This window comes from Eubalaena glacialis, chromosome 14 (genome assembly GCF_028564815.1).
Source record: "Eubalaena glacialis isolate mEubGla1 chromosome 14, mEubGla1.1.hap2.+ XY, whole genome shotgun sequence".
NCBI classification, from domain to species: domain Eukaryota; kingdom Metazoa; phylum Chordata; class Mammalia; order Artiodactyla; family Balaenidae; genus Eubalaena; species Eubalaena glacialis.
Genome location: NC_083729.1, coordinates 19,457,522 through 19,470,498, shown reverse-complemented (window position 1 = coordinate 19,470,498; position 12,977 = coordinate 19,457,522). Strand labels below are relative to the sequence as shown.

General features: G+C 34.1%; 1 protein-coding gene across 8 annotated transcripts in view; it reads right to left on the bottom strand.

Moving 5' to 3' along the window:
- The window catches only part of NCOA1 (nuclear receptor coactivator 1), a 333,798-nt gene that overhangs the window by 114,847 nt on the left and 205,974 nt on the right, over positions 1-12,977 (bottom strand). For all 8 annotated transcript variants that reach the window (XM_061168793.1, XM_061168796.1, XM_061168795.1 and 5 more), the window contains one exon: positions 1,087-1,243. The gene's annotated coding sequence lies outside the window, so the exon portion shown is untranslated. The remainder of the gene's footprint in view (positions 1-1,086; positions 1,244-12,977) is intronic.

Sequence of the window (12,977 nt, the reverse complement as noted above, 5' to 3'; positions counted from 1 at the left end):
TGAGAAGCACGCGCACCATAACAAAGAGTAGTCCCCGCTCCCCGCAACTAGAGAAAGCCCGCACGCAGCAACGAAGACCCAATGCAGCCAAAAATAAAATTAATTAATTAAAAGAGTTATACCCTTAAAATTTATGATTTTTATTTATATATGTTATAATTCAATTAAAACTTCCTGCTGGAAGTCTTCCCCTTACTTGGTTCACCAGTTTCTGATTACTCTTCAACTTTCTAGTCTCGGCTTGGTGCATGTTTATTTTTCTCACTATAGGCTGCTATGACCATTGTCATGTTCATGGATACACTAGTTCTATTCCTTCAGTTAGCTCACAAACTCTTAGAAAATAACAATGTAAAACTGCTCAAATGTACAGAATGGACGCTAGATGTAAATAGATTTAATGACTGGATTATAATAGAAATGGAGATATGGGGATATATGTATATGTATAGCTGCATCACTTTGTTATAAAGCAGAAACTAACACACCATTGTAAAGCAATTATACTCCAATAAAGATGTTAAAAAAAAAAAAAAGAAATGTATAGACCAAATCTGGGGATGGTTCAGTATAGTTTTTCCCCTGCCATTTAAAAAAAATTTTTTATTGGAGTATAGTTGATTTACAATGTTGTGTTAGTTTTAAGTGTACAGCAAAGTGAATCAGTTATACATATACATATATCCATTCTTTTTTTTTTTTTTTTTAGATTCTTTTCCCATATAGGCCATTACAGAGTATCGAGTAGAGTTCCCTGTGCAATACAGCAGGTTCTTATTAGTTATCTATTTTATATATAGTAGTGTGTGCTGCCATTTTTAATTCAGTAAGGACTTGAGCATTTCATAGTTAGATACTGATCTGAACCAGTATTAATTTCAATGTGCATTACAGTGGTTTACAAAGTATAATCTATAACTTTTCTAACATTTTAATTTAGGAATGCCAGCACATATTTTAGAATAACCTTGAAGCTTCTCAGATCAAAGACATATTTCCATAAAAAATAAGAGTCAACAAGTAATCATTCTCACACCATACTTTTGCAGAAACAAAGCTCTTTAAAAACAGAGCTACAATTCCTACCCGGGAGACTTCTTTGTTCATAGTGAGTCCTCAGAACATATATGGTCAAATCTGGTGCTCCAGAGGGTAGCTTCCAATGGAATGGGGGAAAGGTATTTTCCAGAGATGCCTCGAGTCTCTTCACTCTTACCTCTTTTAAGGTCAATTATGCAAACAACTAAAACAAAGGAGAAGAAAAAAATAAAAGCAGAAGGGAGGTTAGATTGTCATTTTATTCTCTAAGAAATAATAAAGGTCAGAAATGCTCAGTTAAAAAAAAGAAAATACAACTTTTCAGGCCAAATGGAAAAACACTTCCAAAAGACGATGGATGAAGATCTGATTTTACAACTAAAGTCCTTCTGGTACCTGAATATATATTCTTATTTAAGACTGCTGCTTGAGTAATACATAATTGCATTCTGCACTTAATCTCCTGATTTTTTCTGGCTGCAATTGTATGTTTACCTTTCTTTTTACCTATAAATTCTGATTTTTAATGTTTTCAGTTTGCATTTAATTCCTTCTTTCATTTCTGTAATACTTCTATGTATTAAAGTTACTATGATACTTAACTTTCAAATTTTTTATTGAAAAAGTTTACAAAAATTTTATATTCCTAATACCTAAAAATAAAATTCATTGAGCTCTGGTTCCAGTAAAGATGAACTATCTTGTATTGGACTAACTTGCCCACAGATAACGATGATTAACTCTGGACAAAATAAAAATTACTCAGACACTGAAAAGTGACTAAAAGCAGGCAGAAACATAGGGAATTTGATCACTGACAGAAAGGAATCATACTGAATAAGATCTATACTTATAAGACTTTCCCTTAAGAGAACTCTTCCCAGTATACCCCTTAAGTACTACTGGGAGGCTAGACCTAAGGGAGAAAACCACTGTCTCACTGGCTTTAGGCATTAGAGAATGTAGTTCAGAGCTGACAGAATGCTAGATAATAGGAGGAGAAAATCATGGTAGGAAGGGCAGTACAGTAAGGGGGTGGGGGACCTTAATTCTGTATGCAAATTTTCCTCAAATCCTTGGTTGATCCAAGTACCCCTATATAACCATACCACAGATGAGACTCCCTTTTGCTGTTTATAATCATACACTCCTCACTCCCTTTTTCTTAACTCCTAGCAACTACTTATCTGCCCTCTATTTTTATAATTTTGTCACTTTGAGAATATTACAACGATTGAATCAAATAGTATGGAAACATTTTGTATTGGCTTTTTTCACTCAGTATAATGCCCTTGAGATCCATCCAACATGTTGCATATACAAATAGTTGGTTGCTTTTTATTGCTCCATGGTTTGAAGGTACCACAGTTTCTTTTTCACCATTCCCTGTTGAAGTACATTTGGGTTGTTTTCAATTTGGGGCTATTATGAATAAAGCTGCTATAAATATTTGTGTACAGGTTTCTGTGTGAATATAAGTTTTCATTTCTCTAGGATAAACACCCAGAAATGGGGACTTCCCTGGTGGTCCAGTGGTAAAGAACCCGCCTTCCTATTCAGGGGACACGGATTTGATCCTCGGTCAGGGAACTAAGATCCCACATGCTGCGGGGCAACTAAGCCCGTGCACTGCAACTACTGAGCCTGCGCACTCTGGAGCCCGAGTGCCACAACTAGAAAGCCTGCATGCCACAACTAAGACCCGATGCAACCAAATAAATAAGTAAATAAACAAACAGACACCCATAAATGCAACTGGGTTGTACAGTAAGTGTATATTTACCAGCCAGTAATTTAGTTGTCTACTAGAACAAAAATCAATACTCTTCAGAAAAAGATAATCCACAATATTATCTACAATACCCAGTATACAATAAAAAAATTACTAAACATGCAAAGAAGCTAGAAACTGTAACTCAAGATCAGGAAAAAAAAGGGGGGTCAATAGAAACTATAAGATGATTAGTTGAAATTAACTGATAATGATGTTAAAGCAGTTATTATGAGCATGTTCAGGATGTTATAATAAGTGAACAGATGAGAAATACTTGTAGCAAATGGAAACTATAAAATAGAAGTAAATGAAAATTCAAGAACTACTTCAACATGGAAATTTTAAAATTCACTGGACAAGCTTAATAGAAGATTTGAGATGGCACACAAAAACAAGTCGGTGATCTTGAAGTCAAAACAATACCCAATATGAAGACTGGACAACTGAAAAAAATTAAAATCAAAAGTTGACTTTTTGAAAAGATAAAAAAATTATTAATACTTGAGCAAGAATGATCAAGAAAAATGAAAGACAACACAAATTACCAATGTCAGAAATGGACAGCTATCACTTCATGTCCTACAAATATAATGTTCTAAACCACATAATGCAAATCAATTCAGTAACTGCAATGAAGTGAAAAATTCCTTGAAAAATACAAATTATTAAAACCACAAAAACGAACAGAATGTTATCTACTAAAGAAATTAATTTATAATTAAAACAAAACAATACTCCAGGCCTAGATGGCTTCACTGGTGGGTTCTATGAAACATTTAAAGAAGTAATAATAACAATTGTGCACCCTTCCCAGAAAATAAAAGGCAGATACACCCCAACTGTTTTACTAGGCCAATTGTTTTACTAGGCCAGCAAAACCCTAATACCAAACTTGCCAAAGATATTACTAGAAAAGAAAATCAGTCTCATGAATATAGACACAAAATTGCAAATTAAATCCAGCAATATATAAGGATGATACGCCATTAACAGAATAAAAAGCATATAAATATCTCAATAGGTACAGAAAAACATCTGACAAAATTCAGCACCCATTCATGATCAAATTCTCAGCAAGCTAAAAATTAAAGGTAACTCCTTCAATCTGATAAGGAGGATCAATGAAAAACCTACAGCTAGTATTCTGTACAATGGTGAAATATTGGGAGTTCTCCTAATATTGGGAACAAGGCAAGAATGTTCACTCTAACCACTTCTCTTCATTATTGTAATAGATGTACTGGAGGTCCTAATCAGTGCAATAAGTCAAGAAAAACAAATAGAAGGAAGCTTAGAAAGGAAGAACTAAAATTGTCTTTATTCAATTAAAATATTTTGGTACATAATTCTAAGGAATCTGAAAAATGATTACTAGAATCAATAAGTGATTTGACAAAGCTGTAAGACACAAGGTGAGTATACAAAAATCAATTGTGTTTCTATATAACCACAGTAAACAATTGGAAGTGCAAAACAATTTATAATAGCATCAAAAAACATAAAATACTTAGGAATTAATTTAACAAAATATAGGTAAGACCTATACACTTAAAATTATAAAACATTTCTGAAATTAAAAAAGACTAAAAAAAAAGAGTGACTGAATATTTTCATGGGTTCACTGAGACTCAATAGCATTAAGATGTAAATTCTCCCCCAAATTAATTCATATACTCAAAAATAAAATTAGTGGTTTACTTTTTACATATCTAGTGCATTTTACAATCAATGAATACAAATCTATTTTTATCTTATTTTATAATATATTTATAATGTGGGTTTTCTGATGCTTGTCTTAGGCTTTTGCTTTTTAAATAAAGACTATGTTTTCTCTACATCATGATTCCCCCCCAGTGCTGAATTCCGCATTAAAGTGGCATGTCTATCTAATGTTAGAAAATTGGATGACCCTATGACCTGGATCCAAAAGTGCTTACCTATTACAGTCCCTCTAAATTAAACAGAGTGCTTTTTGTATCTTCAAGATTTTCTTTCCCTTTTTCCTTGATTTAAACCCACAATTCAAAAACTCAAAAAAACTTGGACTAGCTCTTCATAATGACATAGTTTAAACCATTAAAGAAAGGAATTTATAGTTAGGTTAGCCCAACTTACATTATATTTGGTTGGGTTGTTCTCACTGTATATATCTAGTTTATTTGCATTTGTAATCAACTTAAGTCCCTAAAACATTTCTTGGGTGATAAGATTCCTCCTAATTACTCCTTTGTGTTCTTTCATCTGTGAAGCACTGTATCTTTGAATTTTTTCCTAGGTAAATTTGCTTGAGAATTGGTAAGTAGTAACTGACTACGGCAAAGATGGCAGTGTTCATTTAGTCAACCACAAACCCAGGTTCTGTCATTTTCTGACTTTCAAGGAAGAGCACTCCTCAAAAATCATTTGTGTAGTTAAGGCTACAGGTATAATCTTTGTGAAATAATGCCACTCTCTTCTATAAAACCTAAGAGTTTTTACAGGTACTTTTTCAAAGTCAGGCAGTAACTGAAGCCAGATGGATCCTGCTAATGATTTAGGGTCCTGATGATTCAGGGCCAAACGGGAATATAGGAATGATGCTGAGGGGGAGGCTGAGCATAGTCACTCAGGGACTGCATGAAGACAGAAAAGCACAAGATAAATCCATACTCCAAAAAGATATGTAGACAATGAGAAGTGAAAAATATGGAAATCAAGAGACAGGTGATACACAGAGAACCAAAGAAGACAGGAGGAATATGAAGAAATAGGGAGAAAAAGAGCAGTGCTGATGATCTGATGTTTGGCATTATGAGATCAGTAAGCTCACTATTCTTAAAATATATCTCCTAGTATTTATTATGTATTATCTGTGCTATCCAGAGCTCAGTATTTTAAGTCTTTTCTCACACCCCCTCACCTCCAGGAACCCAAAGCAGGAGACCTGATATGGATGGTACAAACTCCTAAGAGACCCTCATGCCTGGAGGCTTCCCATTACTCGTTCCAATTCTCTCCTCATGGGTAAGGCCTTTCTGTCTTCATTTTCTGCTTCCAGTTCTGGCACAAATGCTGGCTAATGCAGCACCTCAATTCCTTTAATTTAATTTATTAAATTATTCAGTTTATTAACCTCTTATATTCAATCTGATTTAAGAATCAGACGAGGAAGCAAGGTGAAAGAAGAGTACCTATAGCACTTAACACATAGAAAGAGTAAAAAAAGGAAATCTATAAAACATTCCTCCTTTGTTATTTTGGAGTTAGGCAGAGGTACAGGGCCAGAATTTTTAAATATATAGAGAAACAGAACAAAGGAGTATCTATGGATCTGTTACCCAGTAAGTAACAACAGTAAACATTTTTGATATATTTATTTTCTTTTTAAAGAAATGAAGTATTACCAATAAATCAAAAGGCCCCACACTCACACAAAGCCCACTCTTTTCACTCTCCCGCCTTTTGATAGAGATAACCATCATCATGAATTTAGTATATATCCTCTGGTCAATTTTTTTATATCCATCCATAAACAATGTACACTGATGTTTTATGCTTTAAAATATACATGTTTAAACTGTACATATTCTGCATTTTGCTGATTTCATGCATTATATTGTTTTGGAGCTCTATCCCTGCTGACGTGTGTGTGTGTTTCATTCATATGTACATGTGAATATACCACATCTCAGCCCAGTCATTCATGTATTAAGTTGTCTAAATTTTCATTATTACAAATAATGCCTCAATGAGTGCTCTTGTACATGGCTTCTCTTTCATATTTTCATATGCACATGTACAAGAATTTCTAATGGTAATATCCAGAAGTGGAATTTCTGAGTTGTAGTATTTGCATATCTTCTGCTCTACTCACCATTTGTCAAATTGATTGCCCAAATGATTGTTTCACATTCCCACTAGCAGTGTGTAAGAGAACCATTTTCACCCATATTCTTTCCAACACTTGATATTGTCAGACTTTATTTTTTAACCAGTCTAACAGATGAAAATGGGATCTCATTTCAATTTGCATTTCCCTGAATATTATAGAGACTGAGCATCACAGCTGGCTATTTGGATATCCTATTATTTCAACTGGTGTTAGTCTCTTTTCATCCATTATACTGGGTACTCAACAGGTACTTTGTCTCAGTTCTGGGAAATTTTCTTGGATTATACTATTTATTCTTTTCTTTCCCTTCATTTATTCTGTTCTCTCTTTGGAACTCCTCATAATAGGAAGTTGACCCTCCTGGACCCTTCTTTTTATTTTCTTTTTTTTTTTTTTTTTTAAACATCTTTATTGAAGTATAATTGCTTTACAATGGTGTGCTAGCTTCTGCTTTACAACAAAGTGAATCAGTTACACATATACATATGTTGCCATATCTCTTCCCTCTTGCATTTTATTTTCTTTTATAATCTGTTTATCATTTCTTTGCCTCTTTGCTTTACTTTGTAAAAAATTTTCCTCAACTCATTACCCAAACCTCTATTGAGTTTTTTTTTCTGCTATATATTCTTAATTTATAATAATTCTTCATTCTCTGAATGTTCTTTCTAAAATACCCTATTTCTGCTTTACAGATGTAGCATCCCAACTTTCTGCAGCTGTTTTATACACACACATATGATATGTATGTATGTGTATATATGGTATATGCATATATGTATATCTATATACAGCTGGATGTGTACATATATGTGTGCATATACATAAAATTTTCTCGGCTGCATAGTCTATTTTCTCCAAGTTGTTTGTATTTTCTATTTGTTTATTTTCATTCCTGTTAGTCATAGTAGATGCTTTCCTTAGACGCCTGATGGTATTTAGTTGTTTGGATATAAAAAGTTTACTGAAAGCTCTAGTCATGTACATGGGGCTACTGACTGTGACATTCACTACAGGGCAATCTGGCCAGGCCCTCTGTTAGGGCACAAATACTGATATGAGAAACCTGGTTGCCATTATCTACCACTTATTTACTTATTTGTTCAATACCTGTATACATATAAAGTAGTTTCGGAATTGTTAACCTGTACCCCTGTAAGAAACAATTTTACCAACTAGAGTACAGTCCCTTTTTGCCTTTAGGTTTTTCTTCTTGAGATGGTCAGATTCTTCACAGAAGATTCTTCCTGTTTCCTGCCTGGAGGATAAAGGACTCAGTTTGGGAAGCCAGTAATGGAGATGAGAGCAAGGGTTCTCAGCATTCAAAATGCCAATGCTCATCTAATCCCCCTCCCCCTTCAGTGTGCCTGGTGTACACTAGTCCTCTGTTTTAAGCTAGAGAATAAACTTCAAGTCTCCCATTTGTCAAGATGGGAGCAGGGCAGTAGTACAGTGGCAAAGAATAGACGAGACCCAGGCATTTGTTTCTTAGCTTTTAAATAATCCTCCTTATTTTAATCCCCTTCCCTTCTTCGCCTCCACTTCCATAAGTACACAATACTACCACTGCCTGGGCCCTTTGAAGAGTCACCAGTACAAATTCAATTGGTCCTTAGCTTTCTCCACTTAAAACATAATTTTCTTAGGTTTAATAGGATTGTTACCACTATTCTAGCTGTTTTCCAGCCTCGAAAATTTTGCTGTATTTTCTCCCATTTCCCTACATCTCTTGATTTATGACTAAAAACAACAACAACAACCCCTGTTGACTTTATTTTGGTTGTTGTTTAACTAAACTATGGTTTGGGGTGGGAACAATATTAAATGTGTGCTCAACCTATTAATTTCTTTGGAATCAAATACTATGATACTATTTTTAATATTTTATTTGTTTGTTTTTAATCTTCCTGTTATTTTGTAATCTTTTTAAGGTTTTGTTTCAAGTATGTTATTAACGCCTTAATCTTTTTGAGAATTTTAAAATCCACCATCCTGACATCCTCAAAAACCAATTAGCAATTGAAATTACTCAATAATATCAAGAATTATCTGCCAGAAACAGAATTAACAATAGGCAGCAAGTCCTATGCAACAGTTAATCAGGAAAGTTCGGGAAAGGAGTCAGCTTTAGACCAATGGAACACTTCTCCATACACCTATTGGTAGCTGATATCATGGACTGTGACTTTGGGAAAGCAGGAAAAAACAATCCATCTTCCATTATCTCATAAGGTAACAGTTGCTGAGTGTCAAAAGAAGCTGTGGTGTAATGTTCTCTTTTCTGTAAGGAAATAAAAGAAACTCTCAAACCTCTAAGGGCAGTACATTTTCTCTCCCACATACATTAACTGTAAAGTGTGATGAAAGGAACTTGTTACTAATAACAGTTAAAATTACAATATTTATAAATTACTTTAATAAAATTAGTGCAGATTGAAGGTTATCTTTATTATAAAGTTACTTTAACTTTTCTTCTTTATGATATACTTTTTGATGAGGAGAGAAAGGGATAATGTTAGCCAAAACTCCCAGTGTGCTGGGATTAATAGCTTAGTTTAGCTCTGCTGTCATCCAATAGTAGGTTGTCATAAATAAACCATTAACATTAGTGGCAATTATAAATCATTTTGGTTAAATGGACTTAAGATTCTATAGTAACATCTGTTTTCTTATTAATTCTACCCCAAATAAACTTTAAGAAAGAAAAAGGCACCTAAAAAATTGTATGAAGAAATAAGTCTTTTTTCCTTGGGAGACTGAAAGATTTTTGAAAGAATGAAGAAAAAAATGATGCTACCTACTTTCCTATTAGTGATGACACAGGAGTCAGACTCTCCAAATCAAAGACAAAAATGATCTAAATAAAATTTGAAATCAAGCCATCCCTACTAGTGTTAAAAAAAAAATTAAAAATATGTATATAATTTATTTGACTTCTCCATAGTATGTAGTTGCTTTTTCTTATTAACACTATCTATGAAGAGGAGGCCTAGAAGAAAATGAAGACTTTAAAGACAGAATTTTTTTTTAATAGAATGACAATATTTACTTAATTTTCCTTGTTAATCTTTAATTTTTAGAAGGCTGACTTCATTTTCTTATGATTACAAAATGCTTTTATGAAAACCTTGCAATCTCTCTGCAGAAAAATACTTATTTCTTCACACAATTTTTGGGGTGTCTTAAAAATCTGGGTAAATTCATGGGTGTTGTTAGAAGATAAAATTGTATTATGTTGGAAAGATATGAAAAATGTTGCTCTATGGTAAGAGCAAGAGTTCCAAAGGGACACTAGCTGGGAAACAGATCTTGGTAAGTGGCAAGAATTCTACTGTGAAGCAGCACTAAAGAGAACCATGACCCCAAGGAAATTCTTCATGCACATGTGCAACAAGAGATATGAAGAAAACTGTTCATGTTAGCAATGTGTCTAAGAGCAAAAAATAGGAACAACCTAGATGCCCATCAATAATAGCATGGATTAGTAAACTCTAGTATATTGATACAGTAAAACCTCACACTAGTGAAATAAATTAACTGAGCTTTAGCTATCCTCATCTGCCTAAAGCCAACCACATTCCCTTCTTACAACCCAGGTAGTAATGCATTATAGTTTAAAGTATAGACTGCGGAGCCCAACTCCATTACCAACTTTCTGACCTTAACCTCTCCATGCATCAGTTTCCTCAACTACAAAAAGCAGGATAATACTTGTACCTACTCAAGAGTTGTTAGGAGACTAAACATTTAATATATTTAAGTTATTTAGGACAGTGTGGCACATGGTAAACACTGTGAAGTGTTTGATTAATAAACAGACCATAGCCAACCAAGTTTAATATCTGTTCGACTCAGCAGCCCCCTTTCTAATAAATGATGGCAGCCATCATATTTTCCCTTAGTTTCTGCCAGACTAAGGTATCATGCATTTCTTTAATTATTCGTTTCAGTAATACATATTCAGGAAATAGTATGTACCTTCATATGGCTTTTGTTTTTAACTCTCATTCTGCTTCTACGGAGATATTAATACTTACATTCTAAGTTTTAAAGATTAAAAAAAAGTTTTTTTTAAGTACAGTGAGAAGCCAGTCCTGAATACTTTGTTGTATCTTAATTTCTATTTCTTGCTCCCCTTTAAAAAAAAAAAAGGCAGATTATAACCTTAAAACCAAAACTGTGTGTTTAACTGCCTGCATATCAACTACTGAATCTAAAATATTAATGACTCGTACGTCTACTTTTACATTTACATTAAAGAGATAAACACTGAAAAGCCTAGACTAGTGGATTTTAATACTAATAATTCTGGATATAGTATAAACACATCTCTTTTGGAGACAAGCTATTCTCAAAAGAATGCTCCTATTATTTTTAATGCTCTATTCTAAGCTCCATTCCTGCAAGCATCTGCCTATTTATTAAGGAGTTCCAAACTAAACTCCATTTTCCTTTTCCTTGACTCTTCCTTATCCCACACACCAAAAAAAAAAAAAAAAAAGGCACCTCACACCCACCCAACTGCTGCTACCAGAAACTCAGATGTCACCCTTGAAATCTTTTCCACTCTCACAACCTATAATATGTTAATCACCAAGCCCCATCTAGTCTATTTCAAAAATAAATCATCAATCCACAGACATACAAATCCGATACCCTATTCCTGCTTACACTCCTTCCATGTAGTTTTATCTCACATATAACAAAATCCAAAACTCAGGACATAGCCACTTCTCCTCATAGCACGCTGTACTTTAGCCACACTGATCCGTCCTCGGTTCCTCTCTATTCCCCAATCTTTTTTCCCCACTCCAAGGCCTTCACTACAGTATATTCTCTGCTGTGAATAATCCCTCCTACCTTCTTCACCTGCTCAGTTCCTATTCATTGTTCAAGCTTTAACTAAAATTCTACTTCTCTTACCCCATAATCAAAATCAGCCCTCCATGACACTTTCATAGCACTTTCTACTTTTTCTTCTTAGCATTTTTCACTGTTTTTATTTACATATTTGTTTGTGTGATTGTGTTTACCACCTGTCTCCCTCACTATACTGTAAGATCCCAGGTGTATATTTTTTAACTGGCACACAGTAGATATACACAGTAGGTATACAATTATTAACCTTTTAAAAGGTTAATTTGTGGCATTAATGAACCTGTTCTAATTCAAGAATGGTAGTGCAGTTAAAAACTTAAAGAGAATGAGGATCATTAAACTGGTCAAAGGACATTACAAGTCTTTCTAAACAAATCCAAGAGGAATATCAGAGGCATGGGGAGAGGTATACTAGATTATTAATATAAGGGATTAGGCAAAGGTTTGGAGGTGAGAACACAGGGAGGAAAGAACGCTGAAAGTAGTAAAACTGCTAGATTAGTCTCTACTAAGCGGGGAACGCCTATTTCTGTGGCTTCATTCTGTAATATAATTTACCTCTCTGTTTTTGCCAAAAGGCAAGAGAAAACACCAGGGTGTTGGAGAGAGTCCACACTCAAAGAGCTAAAAATGAAATGTAACACCTTAACTACAAGAGTTTAGTTCTTTCCTAAAGAGCAACTCTACTAAATTGGAAGGCAATTGTCAAGGACTATCAAAACTAAGCTACTGTAGTTTTTTGTTTTTTGTTTTTGGTGCACCGTGCGGCTTGCAGGATCTTAGTTCCCCGTTCAGGGATCAAACCCAGCCCCTGGCAGTGAAAGCCCAGAATCCTAACCACTGGACCGCCAGGGAATTTCCAAAACTAAGCTATTTTAAATGTCTAAAACATTATAGCAAGGTGCTCAGATCGGATTTTAATTCCCAATACGTGATTTATATGTGTTAGAAAATAGCATTTTATTAAGGCCTAAAACACAGCAAAGGTTAGATCATTTTTAGTAACAGTTAAAATTGGTATATATGTTACCAGATGAATGTTTGCATTACACATTTTTCTATGTGCACTATCTACCCCTCCACACTGTCAACTGACAAAGATGGTTTTACTACCTCTTCGTACCTCTCAAGGGTAGCCAAGGATAGATACTCACTAAAGTTAATTGATAAAACTATTTCTATCTAGATTATTTCTCTTTCTTTTTTATGATCTTTCTAAATTACATATTATCTTTTAAAATAGAGACGTGACCAGGATATGTGCTTAGAGGTTTTAATAAATTCCATTTTTTGGAATACAAAGTTATAATCATGTAATAAGGTATGCAAATCTATGGTTACATTTAACTAGAACTTTCCATATAGCAACAGGACATATCTTGGGGTGGGGGAGTGGACAGTAACCAAAGGCTAGCC